The sequence below is a fragment of the Lactuca serriola genome, chromosome 9, assembly GCF_051521515.1.
Source record: "Lactuca serriola cultivar US96UC23 chromosome 9, Lser_US96UC23_V15, whole genome shotgun sequence".
NCBI classification, from domain to species: domain Eukaryota; kingdom Viridiplantae; phylum Streptophyta; class Magnoliopsida; order Asterales; family Asteraceae; genus Lactuca; species Lactuca serriola.
The window spans coordinates 135,593,297-135,612,334 of record NC_136416.1 but is presented as its reverse complement, the minus strand read 5'-3'; positions in this window follow the sequence as shown (position 1 = coordinate 135,612,334).

Here is a 19,038-nt window from a genome sequence, read left to right as displayed (position 1 = left end):
CGACCTAACTCGCCGAGTCATCCCTTGACTCACCGATTCTCGACCCAACCAGGGAATATCGGGACTCTTCGACAAGACTCGCCGAGTCTAAGGCTATCATCAACCTACTCGCCGAGTTGTTCATACAGCTCGCCGAGTTCCAAGCCATCTTCATCCAACTCGCCGAGTTGTTCTTCCCACTCGCCGAGTCCCAGCTCATCTTCAAGCAACCCGTCGAGTACACCCATGTGACTCGCCGAGTACCACCGGTCTGAATCCATACAGAAGCACTCCAAGCCATGCAATTGATCCAAAACATAGATCTAGCTTCCTACATCCCATTCATCACGTAAAGTGGCAAACTTTACGTGAATCCAACGAGATCTAGGCTTTTTGCATATTGGTTTAGGGTTTGGGACATGTAAGCTTCACTAAATACTCCAACACAGGGACTTTCATGCTCTCTGATTCTTCTCCATTCCAGATCTGACGTAGCAACCTCAGATCTAACCTCTAGACTTCCAATTACATCCATAGACAAGTTCCCACAAACCCCAAAATGAAGAAACAACATACAATCAGTCCAAGAACGAGATATTACCTCCAATGGACGCCCCAACTGCAATGTAATTCGAATCCAAGCAAAGCCCCTTGCTCCAAGCCTTCAATCTCTCAAAATTCCTTCAATAATCGTCTCCTTCAAGCTCCCAATTGAGATATGATCACTCACACACGAAGGCTAAGGGTTTCTGGACTTGGAGATGAATAAAGAGGCTGTGAGTGGGCTGTTATGTTCTTTATATAGGGCTCAACCCCGGGAATTAGGGTTTTCTCCACTCAGCGCCTACTCGCCGATTCCTCCTTACTGACTCGCTGAGTCGGCTACCTAACACGCGACCCAGTCGCGACTCTACTCACCGAGTCCATCCATGGACTCGCCGAGTCACTCTTTCACAACTTACTCTTTTAGCCCTTCAACTCTACTCTTGATATTTCGGGATGTTACAGTGTATGGCTTAGAAATGGAGTTTACTCTCCAAGAGTGAACCCTTAACACTTAGTTTACGGCCAAGGGACTACTCACCATGAGTTTACGGCCGTAAACTCATGGTGAGGGTATCTAGTGTGTTTTAAGGCTTCTACTTGATCATGGAATTATTCTAGGTCCAATTCCAAAAGGCACGAGTGGGTTTTGGGTCTTTTAAGGGCACTATAATGGAGTTTACGGCCTAGGGACAACTCCTAAGGGAGTTTACGGCTGTAAACTCTCATCCCTTAAGTTTTGTGAAGTTTTAAGCCCTTATATCACTTCTAGTAATTTATTCAAGGCTATAGGGTGTTTGAGTTCCAAAAGGGGTCTCCTTTAGATTTTATGGTCCAAATGACCAACCTTTGAGAGTTTACGGCCGTAAGCTCTATGGATTGGCCGTGAAATCTCATACACCCTCCATTCATTGAGTTTAAGCCCTTGTTTCAATCCTAGTATTTTACGGTAAATGTCTAAGGCCATTTGGGGGACAAAAACCAACATTTTGGCTTGGTTTGGGGAGTTTACAGCCTTGACACATGTCTAGGCCGTAAACTCCTATTAATCCTCCAAATCATAATGTTTAAGTGATCTAAACCTAAGAGAATAAGCCCCTAATTTATGTGTTAAGCCCTAGGGTGGTTTGGGAGTGTTTTGGAGGCATTTTGACATAGTTTAGAGGTGTTTACGGCCTTGGCATATGCCTGGGCCGTAAACTCTCTTTTAGGCCTCAAAATGATTGTTTTAAATGTGCAAACACTCCTAGGCTAATTCCCCTATTTATTTCCAAGCTTTTAGGGACCTTTGGGGGTCATTTTGGCCTCATTTTAGGTGTTTACGGCCTAAGGAGGAGCTTAGGCCATAAACTCCTTTTCAACAGCTTCTAGGTTCGATTTCTAAGCTATAAACATGAATCAATATGTTTAGAATAGGCTAGGGTAAGCGGACTTACAATTTGGAAGCGTTTGGTTGCAGATTCTGGGCGAAAACGGGTCTAGAGAGAGAATATAGAGAGAGAGGGTGGAAAAGCTCCAAATGGAGTCCACTAACCCTTTTATAGGGTTTTGAGTCGGGGCTCAGTGGAATTCTACCCAATACTGCCGTTACACGGGGCTTTTGGTCGCACCCGATTTAGTGGTCGTAATAATTAAAACTAACTTTTTCCAATTAAATGGAAATGTATGTTATCTGTTTTTATTTCCTTTCATCACGACTTAATGGCCTATTAAACATGAACAATTGTAATGTTTATTTAATTGACGACTTCCAATTAACGGAACTTTTATAACTGGAATATTCCGTTAACGGTAACGGGGAAATATAACGGGACAACTTGGGTTGTCACAAGGAGGTTTCGGCTGCTTTTGGAAAGCAGCTAGGGGCAGCAGGATGAGTCGCACGGTATTAGTGATTTGCGATTCATGTGTGGAGTCGCTTGTTATTTGGTGAAAATACTAAGTCACTTGCAGTTGGATTAAATAATCTCGGAGTATTTGATTTGACCCTATTGCGCAACTCTCGTTTGAGTCTAACCGTTGCAGAGATGAATCTTCTACTCGAAGGATGATCTGAGCATTTGGTCAAGTATAAGTGTTATGCAGCAGTATATTGTCAATGAATTTGTTCCCAATGGAAGTATCATGATAATTAGGGTTGGAAACGCTTTGTTTAAGTCTGGAATTCAATGAGCAGTTGGCATGGTAGTGGTTCGGTGTAGGCGGTCGGTCGGGAAGTCAGACCAATTTGTGATTTTAGGTTTTGGGGAAGGTAGAAGTGGTTTTCTACATAAGATTAATGATTCGTTCTTCTTCGGTTTTGGAGGGTTCTGTTAGGGTGGGGTTCGGTTGCCTTTGGGAAGGCTGTGGTATACATAGGGGATTGCAATTGTGTTGTTCAAGCTGTATGGTGTGCTGGGATGATAACTCATGATTTCGAGGATGAAATCTAATTTAAGTTGGGGAGAGTTGTAATGCCATGTACCGAATCGTTACCCATTTGGGTGTGGGTGATGTAATGTTGATGATTCGGGTGTTCGAATTTGGTTTTGGAGCCAAGCATTATATTGGTAAAATGGTAGCAGGCTTTATGGAAATTGGATTTTTATTCAGGAAATTTTATGGCATGTATGAGTAGATAAAAGTATAGAGCTTCTCGTTACCTTTTCATGGATATAACGATTGTCGGAATCGAATTTGTAACAAAGAAGTTATGGCCTTTAGAGTGTTTTAGTGTTTAAGAGGTAACCTTAGTACATGGGGGTACTGCTGCAGAGGTTAGTACGCGAGGCGTAATGTGGTGTACGCTTAACATAGTGCGAAGGGTGGATCGGGAATGCGAGGCCTCGTACACTGGGCGTACGAGGACTACGATGGGCATAAGAGGGTGAAGTATGATAACCCAAATTTTTCTAGTGTACCCTATATAAGCTTTATGATAGCCCATTTTGATCATTTCCTAGCCAACCTCCATATCCTAAAAACCCTAATTTGTCCCTTAGCCCATGCTTGGTGATCTTGAGCTCTTATGAGGTTTTTGTGGATCTAGAAGAAGAAGAAGAAGCTTGAAGACTTGTTCTTTGAAGGAAGGCTTTGAGATCCAGCATTAGCATCTCCTTTTGGTGGCTTGGAAGATATAAAGTTCAAAACTTTCCATTTCATTTCATGGATCTACTTCTTAGCACACTTTTGGTCATTTTTGTTTATGATTGGGAGTTAAGGTCATGGGCCATGTTGGGCGATCTGGATATTTTATGGGTTCCTTGGGCATAAAGGTGCAAACTTTATGGTGGTTTTGATCCCATGCATGTATTAAATCAAGTATTAAGCTCCTTTGAGCTCTAGAGCCCCCTTTAGCCATGCATGCACATAAAGCTCGCAACTTTATGTGATAAACCACCTTGGGGAAGTCAGATATGAGTTTAGATCAATGTCTTAATGTATTAAGAGTTGGTTTTGGAAAGTTGGCCATGGCTGGTGAGTACATTGGACATACAATTTTGTATGTTGTGCACACAAGCCTTTAATGTTGTACGTTGAGTATACAGGCTGAGTATGCTCCGCGTACTCAGCAGGGTTGGACCTCTCCTTTTTGGGCTTCGGTTTTAGGCTTGGTTGTCATGGGCCATGTTGGGCGATCTCGATTTTATGGTTGGGATTTTGTGACTTTATTGGACTTTCTGAGGTGAAGGCCCATGAAAGGAATTGGGCCCAAATCGGAAAATTGGGCCATATTTGGGCCATAGATGCTTATTTTGGATTTTGGTCATCTAGTTTGGGCCTTGGCCTTGGGCCAAGTTTGAGGAAGGGTAAAAAGGTTTTTTTTTACCATAATTTGGACTCATAGGGTGAGTTAGCAGCTAGATATTAATGGGTTGTCATTTTGGTGTTTGATAACGCGTGGATTTTAGCGGATTTGCAATCAAAGATTTATTCGTGGGTTCAGTTTTTATGGTGAGTCTCCTCATTGTACTATGGGTCAAAGTCACCAATTTAGACCCATTTGGTTTATGTATTATAGGAAGACTAGGGGGTGGCCCTTGGCTTTTCATGAAAGACTAGAGGGTGGCTCCTGGCAAATTGGTATGCAAGACTAGAGTTTGGACTCTGGCAGTTATGTAGATAAGTAGTTGTAGATTGAATGCTAGTTATCTTTGTGATGCTTGCATGGAAGACCAGGAGGTGGTTCCTGGCACTTGTCTGTAAGACCAAGGGTTTTGGTCCCCAAACTGGCAAGGAAAGACCATGATACGGCTCGTAGCAGAATGGCAAGACTATGGTTGGCACATAGCACCTCATATTGCATGTTTGATAAGTATGACTGTTATGTTATGTGTGGTATGTGGCATTTGGGGAACTCACTAAGATTTGTGCTTACAGTTGTTGTTAATGGTTGCATGTACTTCGGGTTCGAAAGGGAAGGGCCCGGCTTGATTACAGCGCATACATCTATAAATGTGTGTTTTGGTTGTTTTAAAAATGAAATTTTTACCATCGTATTTTGGGGTGTTACAATCTATGTCCTCACTATGATTTGCAAACATTGATTATTACTTCGATATCATTCCAAAGTTTATAATTACCTATATATCCTTCTTAATCAATTAAACTCACATTTATATCCAATTTTATAATTTAATGAGGTATAAATCAATTTAATACCATAAACTATACTTATAAATCAAAAATATATTTAAATTCACCAAAATACCCTTTGTAAATTATATCTCAAATTTTTAGTCTGCCTCCTCCTTTTCTCTTACCCCTCTACTAACTACCACCATATGTAAGCCCAACGTTTCCCTTTATTCCCTGCAACTTCAAAAAAAGTGTGCCGACCACTCCCTATCGTCGTGACTTAGGTTCATCCTTCCCTTGTTCAAAAGCAAGACATTTGATGGTAGAATCCTTGGAGCAGAAGCCCTCGAGTCTAGCCAAACCACTGAAGCTAACACTGGTAAGCCAAGGGAACACGATTGTTGCATCAATTTAGCATAGAATACTATTACCGGTATGTAGAAACACCGACTAAGATCCACACAATTGTCTAATTTCATACCCTTTAAAGATAACATCAACTTCCACAAGGTTCAATTTCATTATCCTTACTTGTTGATAGAACGGTAGGTAAAAGTATGCATTTAAATTATGTTCTTATTGCTAAAATCTTGGTTTATTATGCTCACAATTATAGTTCTGCCACTCTTCAAAAACTGGACACCTTTCAATTTTTGTTATCTCAATCCCAATATTTCCTCATTAGAAACAACAACACATGTTTTGTGTATCATCACATTGAAAATTTATAAACAAACAAGCATACTTTGGAAGTGGTGATTGACCAATTGATTACTACACTCTTGTTGGTTTCACTTTTGATTACCTGGAGTTATGGTTTCACTTTTGATTACCTGGAGTTATGGTTTCACTTTTGATTACCTGGAGTTATGGTTTCACTTTTGATTTGATTCGTGGTGAAAAGATTGTTAATTTAATCAAGACCAGCTTCCCATCAGACAAATACCTCTTTGTTATAGTTGTTGATGGAATAAACATTTAGGCTAATGATATTTCTAGTTCTCTAACTTTCTTGAGTCTCTTGAAGGCATTGTGGGCGAATGTACTTTTTTTCTTTCATTCATTTTAGCCATATTAATTTTTCCCTTACATTTACCCGAATGAATTCGCTAACATAAAATGTGAAATATGTAGTCATGTAAATAAGCTTGTAGTTTCAACCTCTTGATCACTCCCTCATACTGTTGTCGATCTTGTTAATGAGACAAAATTGGATGACGAAATCAAATCATGGCTCACATTTGCTGCTCAGAAGGTGGTTGAAGTCAACACATTGGTCAAGGCTCTAAGCTGGTTATAAAGGCGAGGTGTACTTCTCAGCCAATGTTGAGGCCCAGGCTTCAAGAAAGTCCCTATGGTGGAAAATGCCAAGTGAAAAGACACGACTTGGAATCACAATTGAAAAGGAAGAGAAGCCTAATGAAGTTGTAACAAGTATGAATAAAAAGAGAAAATCTGATGAAATAGACAACAAAGATCTTTGTACCCTCAAATTGCATAAAAGAGAAGTTATTATAAGGAAGAATGTGAGTCATCTCATAAGTAGAGTGCTATTCTGGAAACACCACAACAAGTAGATTGTTATTTTTAAAAATCTCAGCAAGAAACAGCCAAGCAAAGGTTTTTTAATTTCAAACGAAGATGCTAAGGTTTTGGTGTTGTTGTTGTTATTTTGTCAAAGTAGAGTGCTATTTTTTAGACTAGGCTTTGTCCACCAAGTTTTCGGTAGCTTTTCTTTATGTTTATCAACTTTTTGTAGATTTTTATTTTCTATATTGTAACTTTCGCAACATCGTGCTGTTTTTTATGGTTGTTGTATTTTAGCAATTCAGAAAAAAGAAATGTTTGATGTTATTTCATAGTTTCCTTGTGGCTGAAAATGATTACATAAATGGTCCCCCTAGCAGAAACTTATTATAAAAACAATCCCTATGACCGAAAATGTCTACAAAATGGTCCTTGTAGGATAAATACTTTCTAGAAATAGTCTTTATGGCATCATACTTTACAAAATGGTCCATGTGACAGCAATTCATTATAGAAACAGTCCATGTGGCAGAAAATGTTTACAGAGATTGTCCTTATGGGATAAATACTTTATAGAAACAATCTTTATCGCATAATAATTTACAAAATGGTCCATGTCACAACAATTCACTACAGAAACAGTCCATGCGGCAGAAAATGTTTATAGAAATGGTCCTTGTGGGATAAATACTTTCTAGAAATAGTCTTTATGTCATAATACTTCACATAATGATTCATGTTATAGAAATTCATTACAAAAACAGTCCATGTAGCATAAAATGTTTACAAAAATGGTCCCTTAGACCTCTACAACCAATCATGACAGTCTTGATTCATACCTACTTCCAACATATGACCGACTGTGGAGGTTTGAATAATATGATATACCAAACATAATTATTCTAGAAGTCAAAACATGGAAAAGAAATATAGTAAACGATCGACAAGAGATAACAACACTTTACTCATAAATAAAACACCTTTTATTCATCATCTAATGTCAATTACACTTTACAATTTCGAGGTTATCTAACTACTAAATCTAATATCATCCTTCAGCCCTATGCTCCAAGCATGCTGGAGATGCTTAACCCGAGTCAGTCCCTTCATGAGGGGATCTTCTAGATTCTCATCCGATGATACCCTCTTTACCACGAGGAGTCCTTCTTCTATTCGATGTATGATAAAATGGTATTTTCTGTCGATGTGCCTGGATCTCCCGTGATCCCTTGGTTCCTTGGCTAAGGCAACAGCGATTTCACTATCACATAAAATTTCCATTGGCTCTTTAATAGCTAGTACAAATCCAAGGTCTCCAATGAAGTTCTTCAGCCATATCGCCTCCTTTGCTGCCTCGCTAGCTGCAATATACTCTGATTCACAAGTTGAATCAGCCACTGTCTCTTGCTTGGAACTCTTCCAAGAAATCGCTCCTCCATTTAGGGTAAAGACCCAGCCTGACTGAGAGCGGAAATTATCCCTATCAGTCTGAAAGATAGCATCACTATACCCAACAACCCTCAAGTCATCACTCCCACCGAGGGTAAGGACCCAGTGGTTAGTCCACCGTAGGTACTTGAGGATATTCTTTACCGCAGTCCAGTGTGCCTTGCCAGGGTTCCCTTGATACCTGCTAACCATGCTCAGGGAAAAGGCTACATCAGGTCGAGTACACGTCATAGCATACATGATCGATCCTACGGCCGGAGCATAAGGTATTCGACTCATTTCTGCTATCTCAGCCTCAGTGCTAGGGCTTTGTGTCTTACTCAATCTGGCATTACTCTGGATGGGTAACTCTCCTTTCTTGGATTCCTGCATGCTGAATCTCTTCAGCACCTTATCCAAGTAGGTACTCTAATAAAGTCCAATTAGTCTTTTACTCCGGTCTCTCAAGATCCTTATCCCTAGAATATAGGCAGCTTCTCTTAGGTCCTTCATAGAGAAACACTTCCCAAGCCAGGACTTAACTTCCTGCAGAGTTGGGATGTCATTTCCTATGAGTAGTATGTCATCCACATACAATACCAAAAAGCTAACTATACTCCCACTAGCCTTGACATACACACAAGATTCATCTTCACTCCTAGAAAAGCCAAATTCCCTGACTTTCTCATTAAAGCAAAGATTCCAACTGCGAGGTGCTTGCTTTAACCCATAAATGGATTTTTCAAGCTTACACACTCTATTAGGGTACTCTGTACTGACAAAAACCTCTGGTTGACTCATGTAGACATCCTCAGCCAACTTTCCATTAAGGAAAGCGGTTTTGACATCCATTTGCCATATTTCATAGTCATGAAATGCAGCTATGGCTAACAGAACCCTAATAGACTTAATCTTGGCCACTGGAGAAAAGGTCTCATCATAATCAACTCCTGGAGTTTATGAGAAGCCCTTTGCAACCAGTCGAGCCTTATAAGTGTGTACATTACCATCCATGTCGTTCTTCTTCTTGAAGATCCATTTGCACCCTACTGTCTTACGACCTGGTACATTATCAACCAAGTTCCAAACTTGATTGTCATACATGGATTGTATCTCGCTGTCCATTGCCTCTTTCCACTTGGCTGACTCAGGGCCTGCCATGGCTTCCGCGTAACTGTTAGGTTCATCCAGACCTATCAGTGTCTTATCACTGATAAGTGTATCACCTTCTGCAGTAATATGGAATCCATAGTAATGCTCAGGTGCATTCCTAACCCTTGTGGAACGCCTCAGAGGTACAGACTTGTCAATTGGCTCAACAGGAGTTTCCTCCTCAAGTTGAGTGCTAGGGTTTGAAGTTCCTTCACCGCTTGACTCTTGAATTTCGTCAAGATCAACTTGCCTCCTACTGTTTCCTTGGCTTATGAACTCTCTCTCTCTCTCTCTCTAAAGAAAGCGCTCCTAGATACAAAGACCACATTTTCACTAGGTCTTTAGAAGAGGTAACCAAAGGATTGATGCGGGTAGCCGATGAAAATACACCTCTCGCTTCGAGGTTCGAGCTTATCATGAGTCTTGCGTCTCACGAAAGCCTCGCAACCCTAAATCTTGATGTGGTCTAGTTTGGGTACTTTACCAGTCCACATCTCATGAGGAGTTTTGGCAACTTTCTTTGTAGGGACTAGATTAAGGATATGGGTGGCAGTCTCTATGGCATACCCCCAAAATGAGATTGGTAGCGAAGCTCGACTCATCATGGAATGAAACCATATCCAACAAGGTTCGATTATGCCTCTCAGGCACACCATTCAACTGCGGTGTCCTGGGAGGTGTCAATTGTGAGACAATCCCACATTCCCTAAGATAGTCGAGGAACTTTGAACTAAGATACTCACCACCTCGATCGGATCGAAGCATCATAATGTTCCTACCCAATTGATTCTCGACTTCCTGTTTAAATTCCTAAAACTTTTCGATAGTCTCTGACTTATGCTTGATTAAGTAGACATATCCATATCTACTGTAATCATCATTAAAAGTCAAATAATAACGATTAGCATCCCTTGTGGCATGTTTGAAGGGCCCACACACATCCGTGTGTACAAGATCCAACAAACCTTCACCCCTCTCACAAGAACCTGTGAAGGGTGACTTTGTCATTTTTCCAAGTAAGCATGATTCGCAACTATCATCTGACTTTAGGTCAAATGACTCCAAGACTCCATCCTTTTGGAGTTGGCATGTGTTTCTTGCTTATATGTCCAAGATGACAACGCCATAATGATGCTTTATCCAAGTTATTATTAACAGAATCAATACACAATACATTATTTCCTAAGTTATCAACCACATATATTGTTTCATACACGCCATCACAAGGTAATTCTTTAAAATAAAGAATATTATTAAAGAAAACATTAATAGAACCAACTTCATTATCAAATGAAAAGGTGAAACCTTGTTTATACAATGCATGAAAGGAAATAATATTTCTTTCCATTTCTGGCGAATAACAACACTTATTCAAATCTAAACTAAACCCACTACTTAGCGATAAAGACTAAACTCCAATCTTGGTGACAGTTAAAGCTTTCCTATTCCCCATGATTAAGTTTATTCTTCCTTGCTCCACATTCTCACTTCTTCTTAGTCCCTGCAAATCAGAACAGATATGAATCCCACAACCGGTATCAAGGACCCAAGAGTTAGAATGGGGTGAGTTATTAGATAGGATAGTGTAAATACCTGCATGGTTGGGTTTAACTTTCCCATCCTTCACATCCTGCTGGTATTTTGGGTAGCTTGGCTTCCAATGTGACTTTTCATGGCAATAGAAGCATTCAGCCTCTTTTGGGTCAGAAGAAGGAGTGACGAAAACTTTATTGGTTCCACTTGAAGAAGAGCCATCAAGGGTCCTAGCCTTGGTACCCTTCGAAGAGATCTTTCTCTTCTTCCCTTGACTTTTCCCGATTGCCAAAACCGGAGCGGAGTTTAGAGTAGGAGTGTTAACAACCGACTTCCCCTTAAGACCTGTTTCTGCGGTCTTGAGAAGACCCTGAAGTTTGCTGAGTGTGACCTCTTCCTTATTCATGTGATATGTCATGCGGAATTGATCATAGCACGATGGTAAGGAGTGCAAAATAATATTTATTGCAATCTCCTCAGGGAAGTTCACATTAAGCTTCAGCAACCGATCCACATACCTTTGCATTTTCTGCATGTGGCTCGTGACGGATTCCCCGTCCTTCATCATGGTTGTGTATCATGGAGTAGATGATTTCATACCTCTCTTGTCGTGCACTTTGATGGTATCTTTCCATCAGATCTTTGTGCATTTCAAAAGGGTAGAAGTCCTCATAGGACTTTTGGAGTTTCACTGTCATCGTGGCCATCATGATGCATTCTCTAAGGCATACCCCCAGAATGAGATAGGTAGTGAAGCACGACTCATCATGGAACGAACCATGTCAAACAGGGTTCGATTACGCCTCTCAGCCACACCATTTAACTGTGGTGTCCTAGGCGGCGTCAATTGTGAAACTATTCCGCATTCCTTGAGATAGTCGTGGAATTCAAGACTCAGGTGCTCTCCTCCTCGATCGGATCGAAGCAACTTTATTTTCCTACCCAATTGATTCTCCACTTCTTGTTTAAACTCTTTGAACTTTTCAAAGGTTTCTGACTTGTGCTTGATTAAGTAAATATACCCATATCTACTATAATCATCAGTGAAAGTCACATAGAAGCGGTCCGCGTCCCTTGTGGTGGATCTAAAGGTCCCACACACATCGGTGTGTATGAGATCCAATAAACCCTCACCCCTCTCACAAGTGCCAGTGAAGGATGATTTGGTCATCTTTCCAAGTAAACAAGACTCGCATACGTCATCGTCCCTAAGGTCGAATGACTCCAACACTCCATCCTTTTGGAGTTGGGCTATGCGTTTCTTGTTGACATGTGCAAGAAGACAATGCCACAAGCATGCTTTATCCATGCTATTGGAAGAATCCACACACAATACATCATTTCCTAGGTTATCTACAATCATAACAGTTTCATAAATTCCATTACAAGGCAATGCTTCAAAATATAAAACACCATTTAGATAAGCATAAATCGAACCATTCTCATTATTAAACGAATATCTAAATCCTTGTCTGAAAAAAACCATGAAATGAAATGATGTTTCTTGCCATATCTGGCGAATAGCAACAATTATTTAAATCTAAACCTAATCCATTACTAAGCGCTAGAGAATACACTCCAATATTGGTGACATGCGACGATCTTCTGTTCCCCATGATTAGATTTGTTCTTCCACGCTCCACATCCCTATCTCTTCTTAGTCCCTGCAAATCAGAACATATGTGAAAACCACATCCTGTATCAAGAACCCCAGAAATAGCATGTGATGAATCATTAGATTTAATTGTGTAAATACTTGCGAACGATGGCTTGATCTTCCCATCCTTGATGGCTTGTAGATATTCCAGGCAGCTTCTCTTCCAGTGCCCTATTTTGTGGCAGTGGTGGCACTCTGCCTCCTTTGGATTTGAGTTGGGTTGGCAAAAGCAACCTTGGTTCCACTAGAATAGGTACCATCTTGGGGCTTTCCCTTGTGGTGACTCTTTGAAGGAGCCTTCCTCTTCTTTCCCTTCCCTTGCCCAATGGCCAAAACAGGAGCAGTGGGTGGAGTGGGAGTTAATGCAACAGACTTGTCCTTGAGGTTGCTCTCAGCAGTCCTAAGGAGCCCTTGGAGTTTGCTTAGGGTGACCTCTTCTTTGTTCATGTGGTAGGTCATCCTAAATTGGTTGTAGCACGAGGGCAAGGAGTGAAGAATGATGTCGATTGTCAAATCTTCCCCAAAGTTAACATTTAACTTGCGAAGATGATCAACATACCTCTGCATATTATTCAAATCCGAGGTGAGGGATTCTCCACTTCCCATCTTAGCGGTGATCATGTTGGTGATGATCTCATAGTGCTCTTGCCTTGCGCTTTGGTGGTACCTCTGCAGCAAATCTTGGTGCATTTCGTATGGATACATGCCCTCATAGGACTTTTGGAGTTCAAGGTTCATTGTGGCTAGCATGATGCAATGAACTTTCATTGCATCATGCTCATGGGTCTCAAAGACGGCCATTTCTTCGGGAATAGCGATTTCCGGATTAATCTTTTCAAGCTTCTCGTCGAGGACATATTCTTTGTCCTCGTAGCGAGCAATCATGCAAATGTATCTTATCCATTCGTTGAAATTCGATCCGTCAAATGTCACCTTTTGACATAGGCTCATTAGCGAGAATGAACCAGCACCAGCGTTGTTGGAATTTGCGTTAGACATCTGCAAATAGAAAGGAACAAAGTTTGAATAGAATTAAATCCCTAATTAAACACCTAAAATGAGAAATTAGGGCTAGGATCCAACAACATTATTTACATATTAGAAAACGGATGCCGTAATCCAACATGCAAATAATTTGGAGGTAAGTGAATGAAGATTCAATAATTCTTCACCATGAAAAACATAAAAGGTTTAGGTTTTAAATGTATTTAGAATTCCTAGATTCCTTTTGAGATTCATTGAACTTTTCAATGGCATGTTTAAATCTCGATATGCCCATCTCGTTTATGACTGGGATGCCGAGGATCACAAAGCGGGTGTAAATAACCATGCAAATGTACATGGTGCCCTTATTGTTACAGTCACCTATTCGATGTGCCGATTAACCACACACGCTCCATCGAACTATGACAAACAATGAGTCACCCTTTGCCACCTTTGCTTAGAACCAATTAGTGTGCCGGTTAACCACACATGCTCCACTAACTTCTTAGCAATGGTGCAAAGTGTAATTTCATGGGATTGCATCAATTCACTTTTGCCTAAAGTAACTAGGATTGGGAATTTTGTAAAAACATTTAGTTACTTTATATAGATTCATTATACTTATTAATGAAGAGAGGATTGCCCTATCCTACCCGTTCGGCTAATGGCCCTCCACCAATCAAGGAAGCAGTGGGTAAGAGTGGATACCCATTAAATGGACATTTTATAGGCCATAACCATATACCCCCCTTATAGGTTGGCTTTGTGAATGAGGCATACTAACGGTAAGACTAGCATTTTAGTTATACATATATATATATATATATATATATATATATATATATGTATATTAATCTTGTAATAATATAATAGTATAAGGTCTATTTTAAACATTTTAAAATACTAGGGTTTTAATTTCAATTTAAAATTTTCGAAATTTTTAACCTTTAAATTAAAATTTTAAATATTAAAAATCTTGATTTAATAATTATCTAAATTAAAAAATTAATTTGAATTACTAAATCATAAAGGATTATCTTAAATTAAATAATTAATTTTATCCTAATCCCTTAAATCATTAATAACCATATTAAACCATTAAAAGATAATTACAAGATGTGGGATTATCCAAATCCCTAAAATTAAGGATATTATCTTGGGGAGGAGGCATATTCCGAAAATTCTAGGGTTTGCAAACCCTAGATTTCGAAATCTTGGGCAAAAAGGAAAGGCTTTGAAAACCCTTATCAAAAAATTCGAAAACTAGGTTTCAAGAACCCTAATTTCAAAATCTTTGCCTCCTAGGGTTTATTGGCCATAAACCCTAAAGTGTCAAATTCATACAATTGTATAATTCTAATTGAAAACAGTTTAACCATAAGCTCTAATATCACTGATGGGTTTTATACAAACAATCATATGTGTGCATGCAACCCTAGATTTCGATATATGTTTTCTCTATTAGATACACAACTTTATGAACACAAGAAGAACCCTAGAATACACCTAGATATTTCGAAATCTATGTAGTAGAAGTGATTACATACCTCTTGTTGTTATATTGCAATAACAACACAAATCTTCAATCTCTTAGTCTTGAAAGCAAGTACCACAAGTGTAGTACCTCTAATGGATCACAAACACCAAAAGCAAATGGAGAAGCAATAAAGAGAGAGGGAAGAGGCAGGAAATCGGCTCTAAGTCTTCTACGGATCAAGTGGCTGATTTCCTAAGGCCTTAGGGGTCTTTATATAGGGTAGAGATTAGGGTTTCCGTCCTTATCCTCATCTGGTTGCTTGCCCACCAAGCAACCCATAAGATAAGCCTAGAAGCCTTATCCTTGGACAAATTCTAAGGCCCTATCATCTTGAATTCGTCCACCCTATCCATGGGGCATCCATTGCCCTAATTTGCAACTATCACATAATTACAATTTAGCCCCTCTAGTTTAACTAATTACATTTGATCACAAAATTAATTCTTAATTAATTATTGACCAATATTAATTAAACAAATATGATTTCTCCTTTAATATATTATTCTTATAATATATTAATAAATCATAATAACCTCTTTCTCTATTATCTCTCCAGTCAAGTTGCTTTGGTGAAGGCAACCCAAAAGGACCATGCACAACCAGGTCAAGTACTTACCAAATATGGTTACGGGCTTAGACACTAATCCAACAATTACCACTAGATTTTAGCCTAAAATTTATCGCAACTATTTATGAGCGATATTGTTTTATAAGTGTTAAACAACACTTTTCAACCACCCTATGCGACCCTTCAAACCAAATTCCCCGTACCGCAATTAGTTAAAAGATATTATAATAACACTTTGTATATTATACTTTATAATATATTTATTGTTTATAATTTCATAATAACAATATTAAAATTAAACGTAAGCTATAAATAAAGTAGGGTAAGCTATACTGGGAGGTTTGGCTAGAAACTGGGCTCTACGACGGTAGAACTTCCGAGCCGAAAAGTTCTTTTTCTCAGAGCCTTTTGGAACATCGAGGCTTTCCTCTAGCACTTAGAAGTTACTAAGGCGTTGTGAGGGTTTTAGAGAGAGGTTAGAGAGAGAAATAGGGGTTATGGTGTGAGTAGAAGTAGCAACCCTCGCATGTTATTTTTAGGGGCTAAACTTCGGTTATGCGGGGCGTTCCTTGCATGTATGTAGGGCGTACAAGTATACGTTACGCGTACGAGGGTATAGGCTTCGGATATTTTATGGGGCAACATGGAGACTTCGGAGCCAAGCATACGAGAACGCGGGGCGTAGGGCTTCTCTACGCGGTGCGTGCACGTGTACTCTGGCATCAAACACTTCCAACTTTTAAATTCCATAACCTTCACATACGATCTCCGATTTTGATGTTCTTTATATCCACATGTAGGTGGAGACATACTATAGAATGTGTGTTTAGACTCCCTCGGCTAATTTTGAATTTATTTTTAAAGTTATATTTTAATAGGCCTGGACATGTAAAGTCCGTTAAAAATTCATAACTTTGTCATCTGACGTCGGTTTTTGTCTGTCTTTATATCTTTAAGTTGTTGTTAATGAGATCTTCAATTCTCTTTTAGATTGTGTCGGCTAAAAATCATTCGATCTAAAATTCGAATTTCGGGTTGTGCGCTGCTATGCTAAATCTTAGAAAAACCGTAACTTCCTCATACGAAGTCAGATTTGGATGTTATTTTAATGCTCACTCTCGATTTAACATATACTATGACTTTTGTTTAGATTGATAAGGCTAAAAAGCATTTTATCGCAAACTCGCTTTTTACGATTCCCGGTATTGTGTCAGTTTTGTCGTAAAACTTCGACGGGTCATAACTTCTTCGTTATAACTCGGATTTCAGCATTCTTTATATGTAGGAGAACCCAACTAAAAGAAGATAAGTAGCCCAGTTCCCACCAAAATCCAACACACATGCACAAAGCATATCCTCGAGTGTCTGAATGGTCTACTCACTCTGACCATCAGTCTGTGGGTGGTAAGCGGTACTCAAAAGCAATCAAGTACCCAACTCCTCGTGAAACTTCATCCAAAACCTGGAAGTAAATGTTTGTCATGATCTAAGACAACAGAACCCGACATTCCATGACGTGATACCACCTCCTTTATGTAGATCTCGGTTAGGTTCTCTATGGATGAACTCTCCTAGATTAGGATGAAGTGGGCGCTCTTGGTCAACTTTTCAATAATTAACTAGGTAGAATCAACCCCACGTGTCATCCTGGGCAACTTCGTGATGAAATCCATGGTGATCTCCTCCCATTTCCACATGGTAATGTCTAATAGTTGTATCTTGTCGTGGGGTCTTTGATGTTTGGTCTTGACTTTCTGGCAAGCCAAGCACCGCTCCACATACCAAGCTATATCCCTCTTCATACATGGCCACCAATAGTTAAGTCTCAAGTCTCTATACATATTTGTAGCGCCTGTATGGATCGAAAACTTTGACTTGTGCACTTCTTCCAACAACGCGTACCTTACTCCACCAAAAAAAGGAATCTGGCCCCTGATCTCACACTCATAATCCTTCACCACATACAAACATCTATGTTGCCTCATATATTCAAGTTCGTATGATCCATCAAAAGTCTCAGATCCATCAAAAGTCTCAGATTAAGTCTCAAGTCTCTATACATATTTGTAGCGCCTGTATGGATCGAAAACTTTGACTTGTGCACTTCTTCCAACAACGCGTACCTTACTCCACCAAAAAAAGGAATCTGGCCCCTGATCTCACACTCATAATCCTTCACCACATACAAACATCTATGTTGCCTCATATATTCAAGTTCGTATGATCCATCAAAAGTCTCAGATTCTTGTGATCTATGTAGATAGTACACCGAACCCCATATAATTAATGCTGTCAAATCTTGAGGGTGAAAACCATAGCCCCCCAAATCCAAATCATGAGTAGGATACTTTGACTCATGAGGCTTCAACTTTCCACGAACTGTAAGCAATCTCACCACCCCTCTGCATAAGTATTGTACCCACCTAATCTTATAATGGAATCATCACAATAAACCACAAAATCATCCACACCCTCAGGAAGGGTCATTATCGGAGCCTCGGATAGTTTCATCTCCCTCTAATTGATGCACATCATGTATGAATTGTCCTTCTTTTTCACAAACGGGATCGTTGCTCCCTACGGTGAACTGCTCAGCATAACAAATCCCTTGAATAACAGCTCGTATAACTATGTAGACAACTCCTGCATCTCTAAAGGTGCTAGGCGATATGTTGCATTGGCTATCAGAGCCACGCCCGAAACCAAATCAATTTGAAACTCTACTTGCCTCTTAGGAGGAAACCCCAACAAAATCCTCGGGAATAACTTTTGGGAAATCCTAAATGATAGTATCACCATCCATAATATTCTTCTCTTCGACATAAGTATCTATAATATAAGCCAAGAACCCAGAACACCCCTGGTAAAGATACTTCATAGCTCTTGCAGTTGAGCAGATAGCCGATCCATGCTAAAATAATCAGTTCTTACCCACTTGGGGTTCAAACTCTCACCAACTGGTGCTCATGATCAATCATATCCATATTTTGGCTCAACCAATCTATACACACAATGATTTTTTTCCCTCGTAGAGGAATAGGGACCAGGTCTATTAAATAATCCTTATAGAACACCTTGAGAATGCAACCCCATTGGATTCTCAGAGGATTCACCATACGATCATCTATAATCTCCACCTCCAATGGGTAATCCAACACCCCGAATCGAAAAGATCATGAGCAGTTGTACCATTGACTAAAAACATCCTTATTCACAAGCAGATGATAAGCATAAATAATGAAAGCAATAAGAAATATGATAGGGTTACATATTGGTGATAACGTATGGTGTTGCTTGAGCCTCCTCGACCATCAACTGAAAAACTAGACTCTTCACCACAAGATCCTATCCCTTTCCTTGGTAGTCTTCGGTAATCCTCAAAGTATTTTGTGTGGGCACCCCACCGTCCCACTAGCTAATCACAGGAAATAAGCTTTCTTGCAGTTTGTTTTATTGTAGTGGACACATATCAGTGCTCTACGAGGGAAATCCCTACAAAAATGTCCTATCTGACTGCACCTAAAACAAAATTAACCACTTAATAAACAAACATCATTGTATGAATTGTTGTAC